Here is a 15,672-nt window from a genome sequence, read left to right as displayed (position 1 = left end):
TGTAGGTACTTACATGTTAAAGAACCATTCTGAGAACCAAATGTATGCCTTTTGTGACATCACTGAAGTGAACAGAATTACAGCGGGGGTGAAATTGGCCCAACGGCTTCTTCCATCAGAGTTTATCTTTAGTAACCCTTGTGGTTAAAAAACCGTCCTGTTTTTTAAATATCACGTGCTATATTGAATCATTTTATAAAGAGCATGGAAAGGAAGCTAAATATTTATATCTCCCCATCACTTTCATGCCTGAATGTCACAACTTCATTGTGCCAAGACCGACCAGTGCTTTCCTAATATTGGAAGTGCAGTATAACTGTTATAGGAAAAGAGGGCAAAGCTAAAGCTGAACTGCAAAATGAAAGTTGAGTCAAGAACAAACCTATGCGCTGTAGGCTCCACTACCCAGTCTATGAGGACCACAAGGCGTTCGGGGGCACCTTAAAGATTAACAGATTTATTTGGGCATAAGCTTTCATGTGTAAAAAACCCACTTCTTCAGATGCATGGAGTGAAAATTACAGATGCAGGCATAAATATATGAAGAAAAGGCCGTTACCTCATGAGTGGAGAACCAGTGTTGACAGCGCCAATTCAGTCAGGGTGGATGTAGTCCACTCCCAAATAATTGATGAGAAGGTGTCAATTCCAGGAGAAGGAAAGTTGCTTTTGTAACGAGCCAGCCACTCCCAGTCCCTAGTGAAGCCCAAATTAATGGTGTTAAATTTGCAAATGAATTTTAGTTCTATGAATTTTAGTTTAGTCTATTAGGGGTATTCAGCACATTTGTTTAACTATTTTGCTCTCCTCTTGTGAAATTCTCCTGGCACTGCCTGGCTCTTTACAAATATTCTTGCTGCATCATTCTGAGAGCCCGGATACCAAAAGCCCTTGTTCTGCAAGGTCATTGGTATCTGAGTTGTCCCAGAATGATGCAGTCAGGAATACTGGCAGCAAACGGGAAGGCACCATGAGGATTTCAGCGAATGGCTGTGAAAGAATGTTTCAAAAAGTTAGTTAGACTCTCTGTGCTCACTGTTCCCCATCCTACATCCCAGCCTTGTGAGTTTGGGGCATTTAGAGATTCAGTTTGTGCTAAACCCTGGTTTAATTTGTCATTCACCAGACAAAAAACCAACCCCATGGACATAATGAGAATAAGCATGAAGCAGTAACAGCGCCTTGTCTCGCAGAAGGATACCTTTGAGATCCAGCATCTATGAGTATGGAAATATAAATGCCTAGTAGATGATTGTTGGGATGCTTACATCGGAATTGCTTCTTCACACAGGACATTTTAAACAACCACGTGGGAACATCAAAGAGCTCGATAGTTAGGTTCAGCTAACCACCCCGAAATACATATGGTGCTCTGAACTATGCTGTCCTCCTGGGCATAAAAACCTGGGCTGGAAATCTCATGAGAACAAGAGAAGCTTTTTTGTAATATTTTGGCACTTTGGGGCATGGGAGACCAGAGGCATCTGTAACTATCATTCCATCTCCCTTTACCTTCAGATGCACTGACTACACATTTTACAACAGTTCCCCACCTCCAGCCTCATCCTAGATCCTCTCCAGCCTGGCTTCTGCCACTCAGACCTCTCTGACTAAGGTTCTCCAGTGGCCTCTTTTTACCAAATCTCAGGGCCTGTACTCCAATGCCTCACCTCATCCTCCTCTGCCTCAACACTGCCTTTGGCACCATCGCTTTCTCTCTGCACCTTGACAAATTGTCTTCTCTTGGCCTTTGTAATACTGCTTGCTCCTTGTTCTCCTACTTCTCTGGCCAGCACACCAGTGTCCCTTTTCAGCAGGTCCTCTTCCTCCCCATTTCCATGGGGACTCTACGCCCTTTCTCTCGAGGATGTCATCCACACACATTACTTCAGCAGCCCTCTTTATGCTGGTGATGCGCAAACCTCCAACCAAAGCAACATCCCAACCTGCCCCTCTGATGTCTCCTCCTGAGTTTCTCACTATCAAATTGAAATGGCCAAACCTGAGCTCCTAATCTTTCTCCCAAGCTCACCCCACTCCTATCATCACCCTACTGTCATCCAGGCCTTGTAACCTGGGGGGTCATCTTTGTCTCTTCCTGCCCCCTCATATCCAGACTCTTATGTTTCTTCCCACACAACATCACTAAGGTCTGATTTTGTGTGTCCATCTCTCACCCAGACCCTCATCATCTCCCCTCTTGATGTCTGCAACATCTGCCTACTGTCCATACAAAATGCAGCTGGCCAAGGTCCTAGCCCATTGATGCAACCACGACACCCTCTCTCCAGCCCTTCTTTGTCTACTGGACCAAGTAGAACCTTCTTATTTTCAAGTTCAAACTTCAAGGCCTTGTATAACTCTGCCCCAGACCCATGCAGCTGATCTAGTTCCTCATCACGTCAGCCCCTGGTCTCAGCTACGAACTGCTAGCCTTGACCCCCTCCCACCACCCCATTCATCTGCTTCGCCCACTGCCAGCTCTGTGCCTTCTTCACCATCAGTCCCTATGTGTGGATCACCCTGCTTGGTCTGGTCCCCAAAGCCGCTCCCCTCACCTCTTTCAAACCCCTCCTGAAGGCCCTCTTCTTCCACAAACCTGACGATTATTGGTCTTCTCATTCATTCTCCATTCATCTCCCAAATGAGATCTGAGCTCCATTTCTCTCCTGCCCTGTGCTCCCCCACACTGTGCATAAGTCTCACTGATCAGCCACATCAGCTTAGGGCTGGGATCTCTGTCCTCGCTCCTCTTCCCTTCCCTGCCATCTTATCATCCATAAGGTCCAAAATTAGTTTGTTAGCTCCTGGGTCAGGAATCCATGAAAGGCAATTCAACCAGCCACCTCTCCTGAGCTCCTTCCCTTTGCCTCTTGACCCTGGAGCTGTTTCCCAACACACGGTGATCAGTTAAGAACATCTCCAAAGCAAAGGTTTGATCTGCACCAGGTTGCAGGTTCCATGGAGCAGGGGACCCCAAACCCCAAAGGGCAGCTACAGTGAAAAATGCAAAACCACACCGCTTGGCTCTGCATAGACCAGCACCTCCTCCTCCCCTCCCCTGCCAGCAGCACCCCAGCCAAGGTGATACGAGCCAAGCTGGAGTTTAATTTCAGCCTTTAATGCGTATCTGGCGATAATTTGTGAGGCACTTATTCTGACACCGCTCCCCTCCCCGTGCTGGGTGCCAGGCCCACACTGCACTCCTGCTCTCAGCTCCTTAGGAAAAATGGTTTAATTTGTCACAGGCCAATTATAGCTTCTCATCTGTCCCTGAATGACTCCTGGTGGCTAGTATCTAGGACAAAGGGTCCCTCTGTGGGGAGATTACGCATGGCTATTAACAAGAGGAAAAGTGTCCACTGTCTCACCTTGCTGGGGCTGCTGTCTCCAAAGAGCCAGGAAAAGGAAATGTTTGGTGACCGACAGCTGGAGGTAGGGCTCCCAAAATCCCTCCTCTCACTTGGAAGAATAGCCACGACAAACTTGGTATTCAAATAATATTCATGCCTGGCAGATAACAAAGTCCCGGCTAGAAGAAGCCGCAACATGGCTGTCAATAACCTTCCCTGGGTTGTTTGCTACCAGGTATGCTGTGACCCTGTGCATGAGCCCAGCCTGGGGGTATGTGTGATGCAGTAGGGACTGTCTGTGTGGGGAGTGGGAGAGCAGGGGAGGACTTTAGGGGATGGACGATGCCAGAGCCTGTAACCTGAGCTAGGTAAGGGAGGGGAAAGGTCAACACCTTTGCCCGGGAAGGGGACAAAGGAAGGGAGTGGCAGGAGGGAAGTAGTTGGAGTTTGGGCTTGGGGCTGTGTAGGCGGAATTCAGGGTATCCTAGCTAGGATCCAAGCACCCTGAAAGCCCAGAAGGACTCGGTGGAGGGGTCCTGACTGTGCCTGCAAGCTCTGCTGTAACCTGTGTTCCTGTTGTCCAATAAACCTTCTGTTTTACTGGCTGGCTAAGAGTCACTGTGGGTCCCAGGAAGAGGGGTGCAGGGCCGGACTCCCCCACACTCCGTGACAACTGGTGGCAGCGGCGGGAGATACTGCACCCCGTGGACGGCGCTTCCTGCAGTAAGTGACTGGGGAGCAGTAAAACGAAGGGGTAATTAACCCCTGGGAGTGTGTGCCCAGTGAGAAGGCCTTTGCAGTAACAGGGTCCCCCGGGGGATTGCAGCGAGCGGTCCCAGGGGCGGAGGAGTCTGCAGCTCTACCCTGGCAGAGAGGTGGTGACCTCACGAAGGGCTGGTGCACTAGGGGTCCCCCTGGAAACCGTGGGGAGCGGCGAACACCCCTGCCTGTGAGTGCCCAGCAGGAAGATGTATGCCAAGCGGTGCAAGTGTGACCTGGTGGAGCTGTGTAAGCAGAGGGGGCTGCACCCAGGGAGGCTCAGCAAGGACCAGCTGATTGCCCAGCTGGAGCAGGGCGACCGCATGAATGAACGGAGCCCTGTCTCTGAGGGAAGCAGCCGAGCAGATGCAGCGCAGGCACCAGTGACTGTCCCTGCTGGGAGTGGTCAGCCGGCAGACGAGGGCTTCCCGAGACCCCCCCTTCCTAGGCGTAGAGGAAGGGCGGGGAGGAGCCCAGTGTATACCGAGGGCACCGTGACACCCCCGGCCAGCAGGGGAGCCTCCCGGCGAAGCTCACCCCCCAGCAGGGGATCCTCCCGGCAACGCTCGGCATCCGTGGAGCGGATGCGGCTGGAATATGAAAGGGAGCTGAGACAGGAGGAGCTCGAGTTAAAGAGGCGAGAGCTGGAGGAGAAGGCAAAACAACGTGAACGTGAGCGGGAGGAGAAGGAGAAACAGCGTAAACATGAGCTGGACCTGGCCCGGCTGAGGAGAAGTGAGGCCCCGGCTGCGGTGAGTGAGGGGGGACCCAAGCCTACAAAGAGCCTTGATAAGCACTTGCTGCCCCGGCGTAAGGAGGGGGAGGACATAGATACCTTCCTGACGGCCTTTGAGAATGCCTGCGAGCTGCACAGGGTTGACCCTGCAGACAGGATCGCAGTTCTCACCCCCTTACTGGACTCCACAGCCGTGGAGGTGTACAGCCGACTGAAAGGGGCGGAGGCAGGGGACTACGAACGGTTCAAACAGGCCCTGCTCTGCGAGTTTGGGCTGACTCCTGAGATGTACCGGAAAAAGTTCCGGAGCCAGCATAAAACCCGTGAGGTTACATACCTACAACTGGTCAACCGGGCGCAGGGGTATGCTCGCAAGTGGACAGCTGGGGCCCAAACTAAAGAGGACCTGCTTGACCTATTTATACTGGAGCACCTGTACGAGCAGTGCCCGTCCGACCTGAGGCTGTGGTTGATGGACCAGAAGCCGGAGAACCCGCAGCATGCAGGCCAGCTGGCCGACCAATTTGTGGACAGTCGGGCAGGGGATGGCAGGGAGGAGTCTTGAAGGAGCAGACCTGCCTCAACGCAGAGAGAGAGTCATCATGGGACCTCCCAAAGGGGGCCTATGGAGAACCCCCCCAAAAGGGGAACATCCAGTGGCAGGTCCCTCCAACCCACTCAAGGGGACCCACGAGATATGGGCTGCTATCGCTGTGGCCAACGAGGTCACATACGGGCCCAGTGCCCCAAGCTCAGGGACAGATCAAGCAGACCCAACCCGCAGAGAGTGGACTGGGTAAAAACCCAATCGGAGGAGGGGCTACATTCCCAGGAAAGGGGGGTTGGCAACATACCACCTGTGGATGCTCCCGGTTCCGGGTTTTTGGTTTACCGGGTGGGCGCGGGGCTGCCCCTCCGGAAAGAGTGCATTGTTTCCCTGGAAGTGGATGGGAGGAAGGTCACTGGGTACTGGGACACGGGCGCAGAGGTGACGCTGGCCTGGCCCGAGGTGGTGGCCTCAGATCAGATGGTGCCCGACACCTACCTGACCCTGATGGGCGTGGGCGGGACCCCATTCAAGGTACCCGTGGCAAGGGTACACCTGAAATGGGGGGCCAAGGAGGGCCCCAAGGATGTGGGGGTACACCAATATTTGCCCACTGACGTGTTAATGGGAGGGGACCTTGAGAACTGGCCTAGTAACACCCAGAGTGCCCTGGTCGTGACTCGTAGTCAGAGTCGGCAAATGGCACTGCTCCCCGACAACGGGGAAGGTACTCGACCTGAGGTGCAGGACCCTAACTCAGGGAGCGAGGAACGCCCAGGGGCACGGTGCAGAGAGGCTGCAGCCTCAGACCCAGCCAGCAAGAGAGAGCCGGTCCCCATTCCTGTCCCAGCTGCTGAGTTCCAGGCCGAGTTGCAGAAAGATCCCTCCTTGCGGAAGCACAGGGACCGGGCTGACCTTAGTGCGGTACAGACCATGAGGAGAGGTTGCAAGGAGAGGTTCCTGTGGGAGAAGGGGTTCCTGTACCGAGAATGGGCTCCCCCAGGGGAAGTAGAGTCATGGGGGATCAGGAGGCAGCTGGTGGTTCCCCAGAAGTTCCGTCACAAGCTGTTGTACCTGGCCCATGACATCCCTCTCGCAGGGCACCAGGGAATCCGGCGCACCAGGCAGAGGCTGCTACAGAACTTTTACTGGCCTGGGGTCTTTACCCATGTCCGACAGTACTGCCAATCCTGTGACCCCTGCCAGAGGGTGGGGAAGGCCCGGGACAAGGGGAAAGCGGCTTTGAGGCCTTTACCCATCATAGAAGAACCTTTCCAGAAGGTAGCCATGGACATAGTGGGACCTCTCAGCAAGACGACCCGGTCAGGGAAGAAATACATCCTGGTGGTGGTGGATTTTGCCACTCGCTACCCCGAGGCGGTGGCCTTGTCCTCTATCGAAGCAGACACAGTGGCAGATGCGCTGCTGACAATTTTCAGCCGGGTGGGGTTCCCCAAGGAGGTCTTAACGGACCAGGGGTCCAACTTCATGTCGGCCCTGCTCCGGTCCTTATGGCAGAAATGTGGGGTCCAGCACAACTGGGCCTCAGCATATCACCCCCAGTCCAACGGGCTGGTAGAAAGGTTCAACGGGACGCTGAAGATGATGCTAAAAACATTTATGAACCAGCATCCGCAAGATTGGGACAAGTACTTACCTCACCTGCTGTTTGCGTACAGGGAGGTACCCCAGGAATCTACTGGGTTTTCACCTTTCGAACTGTTGTATGGAAGGCGGGTGAGGGGGCCCCTAGACCTGATGAGGGACGAATGGGAGGGAAAGGCCGCTCCCGAGGGAGAGTCAGTGGTGGAGTATGTCCTGACCTTCCGGGAAAGACTGGCCGAGCTCATGGGCCTGGCCAGGGAGAATCTGGCCCGAGCCCAGAGGAGGCAGAAGGTCTGGTATGACCGCACAGCACGAGCCCGTACCTTCGCCACCGGGGATCAGGTGATGGTTCTTATCCCCGTGAGGAGAAACAAACTCCAGGCCGCCTGCGAAGGGCCCTTCAAGGTTATCAAGCAACTGAATGAGGTAAACTATGTGGTGGAGCTGTCAAACCGGGCACATCACCGTCGGGTGTACCATGTGAACATGATGAAACCATACTATGACAGGGGGAATGTGGTGTTGGCCGTGTGTGGACATTGGGAGGGGCAGGGAGATGACCCCTTAGTGGATCTATTCCCTGGGACAAAAGCTGGTTCCCCCCTGGAGGCGATTCCCCTCTCTGAGCAACTGACCCCGGGCCAGCACGCTGAGATCAGAGGGGTGCTGCATCTGTACCGACAGCTGTTTTCCAACCAGCCTGGACGCACTAATTTGACTGTCCACCGGGTGGAGACTGGGTCACATCCCCCTATAAGATGCTCCCCTTTTCGGGTCACTGGTAAAACTGCCCAGGATCTTGAAAGAGAGGTCAGGGACATGCTGGCTTTGGGGGTGATCCAGCCGTCTTCCAGCCCTTGGGCCTCGCCAGTGGTGCTAGTCCCCAAGAAGGATGGGTCAATCCGGTTCTGTGTGGACTATCGAAAGCTCAATGCCATCACCGTATCTGATGCCTACCCTATGCCCAGGCCTGACGAGCTCCTAGACAAGCTAGGAGGTGCTCGGTACCTCACCACTATGGATCTTACCAAAGGCTACTGGCAAGTGCCGCTGGACGCAGATGCCAGGCTGAAATCGGCCTTTATCACCCCTCTGGGGCTCTATGAGTTTCTGACCCTGCCCTTCGGCCTCAAGGGAGCGCCGGCCACCTTCCAGCGCCTGGTGGATCAGCTACTGAGGGGGATGGAGAGTTTTGCCGTGGCGTATATTGACGACATCTGCATCTTCAGCCAGACCTGGGAGGACCACATGTCCCAGGTTAAACAAGTCCTAGACCGACTCCGAAAGGCTGGGTTAACAGTAAAGGCTGAGAAGTGCAAGGTGGGGATGGCTGAAGTATCTTACCTGGGCCATCGGGTGGGGAGCGGCTGCCTGAAGCCGGAACCAGCCAAGGTGGAGGTGATCAGAGACTGGCCTGCTCCCCAAACCAAAAAGCAGGTACAGGCCTTTATTGGGATGGCGGGGTACTATCGAAGGTTCGTGCCCCACTTTAGTGCCATAGCCGGCCCCATCACTGAACTATGCAAAAAGGGGAAGCCAGACAAGGTGATCTGGACTGAGCAGTGCCAGGAGGCTTTCCGGGCGCTGAAGGAGGCTCTGGTTAGTGGCCCAGTTCTGGCAAACCCAGATTTTGACAAACCCTTTATGGTGTTCACTGATGCCTCAGACACGGGACTGGGGGCAGTGTTAATGCAGGAGGATGAAAAGGGGGAGAGACACCCCATCGTGTACCTGAGTAAGAAGCTGCTACCCCGGGAACAAAGCTACGCAGCAATCGAGAAGGAATGCCTGGCCATGGTGTGGGCCCTTAAGAAACTAGAGCCATATCTCTTTGGGCGACACTTCACCGTGTACACCGACCACTCTCCCCTGACCTGGCTGCACCAGATGAAAGGAGCCAACGCCAAGCTCCTGAGGTGGAGCCTGCTCCTGCAAGACTATGACATGGACGTGGTCCATGTGAAAGGAAGTGCCAACCTGACAGCGGATGCGTTGTCCCGGAGAGGGGGCCCTGAACTTCCCCAGGTCACTGGGCAGAGTGACCCCGCTCAGTTCAGTATCGAAGGGGGGAGAGATGTGATGCAGTAGGGACTGTCTGTGTGGGGAGTGGGAGAGCAGGGGAGGACTTTAGGGGATGGACGATGCCAGAGCCTGTAACCTGAGCTAGGTAAGGGAGGGGAAAGGTCAAACACCTTTGCCCGGGAAGGGGAACAAAGGAAGGGAGTGGCAGGAGGGAAGCAGTTGGAGTTTGGGCTTGGGGCTGTGTGGGCGGAATTCAGGGTATCCTAGCTAGGATCCAAGCACCCTGAAAGCCCAGAAGGACTCGGTGGAGGGGTCCTGACTGTGCCTGCAAGCTCTGCTGTAACCTGTGTTCCTGTTGTCCAATAAACCTTCTGTTTTACTGGCTGGCTAAGAGTCACTGTGGGTCCCAGGAAGAGGGGTGCAGGGCCGGACTCCCCCACACTCCGTGACAGTATGTGTGGGTCAGGGAAGCTTGACACATAGGATGTGACATGGACAGAGAGTAGGTGTGTGGGGGGGTCATGGGTGTGTTTCACCAAACTGGGGGGGTACCTGGAATTAGCCCCAGAGCTACCCCTTTAATTCAGCCCCATTCTCCTGAGGCCCGTGCCAGACCCCTCAGAAAATTCCACCTTCTCCTTGAAAGGATGGTTGGGGTGATTCCCCAGGCAAAGAGCCCATAGTAGAGTCAGTCTCCCTCACACCAGAATAGTCCTGAAGAGCAATGGCCTGGCATTTAGAATCGACCCAGTTCTCAGGTCCCAATCCCCCATCACAGGAAAGTCCACAGTGCTGGACTTTGGGTTTAGCCTTCAGGACTAAAGTGCACCTGGACAGCAACACCCTCAAAAGCTAAGCTGATTTATCCAGGGATTTGGTGTCCCTCCTTGCTGATGGTTAAGAGAAAGCATGTGTATGTGTGTGAATGGAGAGGAATCCCTCATCCTTCACCCGGCTTTCTGAGAGAGATTGCAGCCCAGGCCCAAGGGGAAGGGGAGAGGGGCTGGAGTATTGTTCAGGCCCCATGCATGTGACATTCTTTCACCATGGTGATGCCAGCTGTGCAACAGGCCCCTGCCACCAAGATAAGGAGGAGAGGGGACCTCCCTGTTGAGGTCCTGCCTCTGCTGGGTAACAGCCAGATAAACTGAAGTGCTCTGCTTCTCCATCTCAAGCTGATTCAGGGTGCAAGACAGCAGCCAGCGGGCTCCCTCCTTCCATGTGGCTTTGATCCCAGATCTTCACTGGAAGAACAGGGGGAAGATGAAAGGCAATTTCCTTTTGTGCTCATGGCGAATAATTCAGAGAATTCCCCTTGTTTACTCTGAACCGTTAACGATCCGTCAAAAATTACCTCTGAGATTGTAATTAAAGAAACCTGCGGGGAGGGGTGGGGGAGAAGAGACAGACAGTAGAGTGAGAGCTCCATCTCTAAGTCATGATTGGCTAGAATAGGCTGTCAGCCCCACACCTCCACTCCAGAATTCCTGCCCTGAGCCTACTGAAGTCACACACCAGTGCAGGGGCCCAGGGACACAGCAAATAAGGGGTGCAGAACAGCACGACCGGCATTCCCCGTTACATCTAGCTACGGGAAAATGAGCTGTTGCACGCTGGTTACATGTGAACCAACATGGCCACATACCTCAGCAGGAGCCCACAGGAAACGAGCTCAAATCAACTCCTGAAAGAGCAGCAAAACTTAAAAAAATAATTAACCTTTCCCCACACACACCCCGTCATGGCTCTGGGAGGAACTGTACGTGTACATGCACACACACATTCTCTCTCTCTCTTGAGTATTTCAGGATTCCCTCTCCCTTACAAGCCAATGCCTGAGCTCAGAGCTCTGTGCTTGATGGTAGGTGTGGAGCAGAGTTTGCAGGAAATTTCTCCTCAGTGTTCTAATGATTCCCAAGGGAGAACTAAAGGGTAACTTGCTTTGCAGCAGATGACAGGAGGGGATGTTGGGTTATATGATAATTTAGGGGGCGAGAGCTGTGGGCAGGGAGTCGTAGGAGAGGTAGGAATTCCCTACCTTGCACCAGCAGTGCTGAGGCTGTATCCCGCTCACTTTACTCCCATGCACAGTTCTATTGCAGACAGTAGAACCGCTCCCATCAGACAGGCCCGCAGGGTTCACCCCTGGGATTTTCTCAGCGTAAGCCACCAACTGGAATAAAGCGGTGTCCTTTTTTCACCTTCGCCTGTTGTTTGGTTTTCCTTGGGCTGGAGCTCAGCGCTTGGTTAATCAGAGCAGGGGACCTGCAAAGCCTTGAACTCAGGCAAGGTAGGAAGAGAAATCAGTCTGCAATTCTCCTGTTTTCAAAATGCAAAACTGCAGGTGTGTGCATTAGCAGGGCCTGGCCAGTCACCGCTGGGGATGAGACACAGCTGAAATGCAGGAGTCTGTTTTAATGCGGCCTGACCTAGCTGAATCACTTCTACAAACACAGGCCAAGTTTCCCCACTCACCGTTGGGGGATGTAACGTTAGTTCTAGCGCAGCAGAGGCGTGCCTGATACTGACCAGACCTGGCAGGTCCCTGGCTCTGTACTGCACACAAACTAGTGCCCTCCACCTGCAGACACTTATATTGTGGAACTCCGGGAGGCAGTGGAGGGGCTTGAAGGTAAAAATGCATGAGAGTCTGCAGGATCAGCACAAGGGCTGGTGACTGGGTCTCCCCCCGTTCTTTGAAACCACGCATTGTAGCTCTGACAAAATGTAGATAGCTCAGGCAGTGCCACGGGCGGGCAGCCTACTCCCCCACTCCACATCTGTGCCCCGTGGAAGAGCTGCTCACACTCAGCGGAGTTCTCGCTCCAGGATTTCTATGGTGGTCATAGGACTTATGTACCATTTCACCATCCCGTCCTTTAGCCAGTCGCCTGGGTCCCAATGAGCACAATCTAGATTGCTCTATGGTGCTGTGGACAGGACTAATTGGTTTATATCCTACCTCCCACAAGCAAACCCACCGCAGGTGCAGAATGGCAGAATTCATCACCACAGTCTAGTACCACCACTGCAGAGGCCACATCACTATGAGCACTGGCACCACTCACTAGAGCAGAAGCTGGAATGAGATCCAGGTTCTCCAGAGGTGATAGCGCAGCCTGCGCTGGCACTAGATTTCGGAGCTGAAACTAAATCCCTGTGGCTGGGGATCAGTCATGTTCATCACGTGGGATTTGTAAGGGGATGAATGGCCTGGGATAACATTAGCAGAGAGTTACAGCTCAGCCAGCCAAACTCTCCAGCTGTTGCCCTACCACTAGCCCCAGAGTAGAATGGACACGTCCCAGCAGTCCTACAGGAACTAGCTTTGGGACCAGCTGTTCGATGATCTGGAATTCCATACAGCCAGCCTTTTCACTTGCTTCTGTAACTGCCACTGGGTAAAGATGGAGGTCTGTGTGTCCCTCCTGCCATCCCATGCTTTGGAGAAACACAGGCAGGATGGTCCATTGCCTCCTGCCCTATTCAGCCTAGCCCCAGACCATCCAGCCAGGCATGTGGTGTAGACAGAGTAGGATCATTGCTAGAGTCTGAATCCAGCATTTGCTGGAGCAATGGCACATCAAGTTTGGAATCCGGCCTCTGCTCTGGTACAGTATCCAATCCAGGCAGCTTCGGGCAGGGAAGTGAAAGGGCACTGCCTGCAGAGGCCAGAGTGAGAGAGGCTCCATGATGCTGGAGAGAAGCCAGGAGCACAGGGAGGGTGGGGGGATCCTGGACACATCAGAATACTCTGACCTAAACACAAAACTCTCCAGAGTAGTGAGGAAATTGAGGCAGGGAAACATGTACAGATATAGTCCCCTGAAGAGGTGACCTGTAAGCGCAGGACCTTAGGGGAACCTGAGCGATCAGCACTCATCCCAGGGGTTAGGGAGTTGAACCACAGGGTATCAGCACTCGGGGGGGCGGGGTGCTAGACAAAGTATCTGCACTGTTGAGAGGCCCCAAGCCAGGGCCTGTGCCTGGACCCTGTAGAGAGTCTGCAGATTTAAAGCACCCAAGGTGGGCCCCAAACACAGGTGCCTAGAGAGAGTCCACCCAGGGGGAGCCCCACCTGGGCTGAGTGTGACAGAACATATGACAAATCACTCTAGGATCAGCAGCTGTATCCTCCCCGTACTGTCGTATGACTGCGAAACATGGATCCAACCCTGCTCAGACTGGGCAAAGCTGGAGACTTGCCACACAAAATGCCAGTCGTATATTGGGCATAAAGTGGAATGACTTCATCTGTAATGCAGATGTTTATAGTTGCTCTGGTCTACAGATTACTGGGGCCATTGTCCGCAGATGGCACCTTACGCTTTTTGGACAAGTTGCGGGAATGGCACCAGACGTCCCAGCGAATGTCATTCTCGGGCAGCTTGTAATATCCAAGATAAAATGCCACCAAGCGAGGGGTGGAGGCGGCCCAGAGGCAGCCGCCCTATTACATGGGTTCATGAAGTCTGTTCCGATGTTGGACTCTTGAGCCGTCAATCCCTTGCGGCTGCGCAGGAACAGACCATATGGCAAACGATCACTATGGCCGACTGTTCGGCTAAGCATTGAAGCAGCAGCATCACCCGGGGGAAGCGGAGGTCCTACTTCAGCTGCCTTATGTCTCCATTCTCCTCCCTGGGCAGGGCTCCCCACCTCAACTACTGTCCGTTTTCAGCATGGTAGAAGATTAACAGCGATTAAGGTCTGTGCTGTAGCAAGCGGTGGTGAAGGCAGGGATGTTCCAAGGGGGGCTGAAGGAGGCAGTTGCCCAAGTCCCACTGGAACTCCTCTGAAAATCCCAGCCTGACCTATTGATGAATTTTCTGGAGAAGGCAGCGTGAGCTGTAAAATGGCAACGCTTGCAGAGGCCCTAATATCCTGTAGATTAGTCAAGGCCAGAAAGGAGCAGGACAGACTTTGAAGGATTCTGCATGTGTGCCCTCTCCCCTTCCCAGGAAAGGCAAGGGCTTGGGGTTCTTATAAGTGCCACAGGCAAGTCCTCTTATGGGGTTAAACTTTTCCAGGGCTGTAGCGGGACTGAGGATTTTTGTTTTTGATGATTTGCAGAAGGCAAAAGCTGACCATGAGCTATAGGTCAGTAGGAGTTGAGCAGGTGAGCCCATGTTAGGAGCTGGGGTATTTCTATCCTCCAGTATAGCCGGGTGTGAATGAAACCAGTCCAATAAAAAATATTACCTCTCCCACCTTCTCTCTCTAACTCCCCTTTCTGTGGCTTGCACAGGCCTCAACCCTACAAAGACTGAGGCAGACGCTTAATTGTATGTGCTGTGAGCCTATTGGGAACTATTAAACACAGGCACTACTCAACCCTGTAAAGTACCTGCCTAGTTCTTTGCAGGGTCAGAGCCAGTGTCTGAAATGTGGATTGTAGGATCTGGATAGTGGGACAAAAGTCACAGCTGTGGGCAGGCTGTTGGAATTCTTGTGCCTTACTGTGCTCCTAAAGCAATCTCCTACCCCAAGGACCAGCCTTCCAGCCTAGTCTTTAGTGAGTATTCATACAAGCAACTTTCATTCTCCAGGAAAGAGAATTACAGCACTTTTCTAGATTAACCCTTCAAGCCCCTGCGGTCAGCTGACCCAGCAGGTTCATTTTAGCTCAGCTTCTATGGGAGCACAGGTACAGGGCAAGAAACATGGCTAGAAATGGACCTACAGGGTTGCACTTACCAGATCTCCTTCGTTTGATGTAACCACAATTTGGATACTGTGGTTACAAAAGATATAATACATCTCCGGTCAAACAAGTTGGATTCAATTTTGCCTCATGCTCCACCAGCCAAAGTGCCAGCTACACTCTGATTTCCCAGAGCTTGGGTTTGGGATTAATGGGAGAAGCAGCAAGAGAGCAGGTGTAGCTTTCAGTCTGGGGGGTGGAGAAGAGGGAGATGGTGAGGAATGAAGGCTACAGAGATGTGCTCACCCCATTTATTAAAGAGCAGCAAAACACACTCCAGCCCTGATGAGAGGAGTGAGTTATAAAGGATGCGTTGGGTGATGTACAGATTCACTAAGTGGACTGGCTGATTCCTGAAGAGCAAGTGTCTCAGGCAATGCCTTCACGCTCACTTGTTTCTAAGGGCTTGTCTACATCACAAAGTTGCAGCGCTGGTGAGGGGGTTACAGCGCTGCAACTTAGGAGGTGTACACATCTGCAGGGCATCACCAGCGCTGCAACTCCCTGTTTGCAGCGCTGGCCGTACTCCCGTTTTGTCTCGGGTGTAGAGGATCCAGCGCTGGTGATCCAGCGCTGGTAATCAAGTGTAGACACTTACCAGCGCTTTTCTTGACCTCCGTTGAATAAGCAGGTATCCCAGCATACCTGAGGAAGCCTCTGGTAATCAAGCTGGTCTCCTTCCCCGGTTTGCTCTCGCGTTCCCCGAACCCCGAGCAAGCAGGTCTCCTTCCCTGCGGTTTGCAGGGTGGTTCGGGGAACGCGAGAGCAAACCGCGGCGAAGCTGGTCTCCTTCCCCGGTTTGCTCTCGCGTTCCCCGAACCCCCCTTGAAGCCGCCCAACAGCGCTGCAGTGTGGCCACATCTAACACCGCTTGCAGCGCTGGTTGCTGTAAGTGTGGCCACTCTGCAGCGCTGGCCCTATACAGCTGTACTAATACAGCTGTAAC

The sequence above is a fragment of the Gopherus flavomarginatus genome, chromosome 9 (genome assembly GCF_025201925.1).
Source record: "Gopherus flavomarginatus isolate rGopFla2 chromosome 9, rGopFla2.mat.asm, whole genome shotgun sequence".
NCBI lineage: Eukaryota > Metazoa > Chordata > Testudines > Testudinidae > Gopherus > Gopherus flavomarginatus.
Note: the sequence above shows the minus strand (reverse complement) of the source record.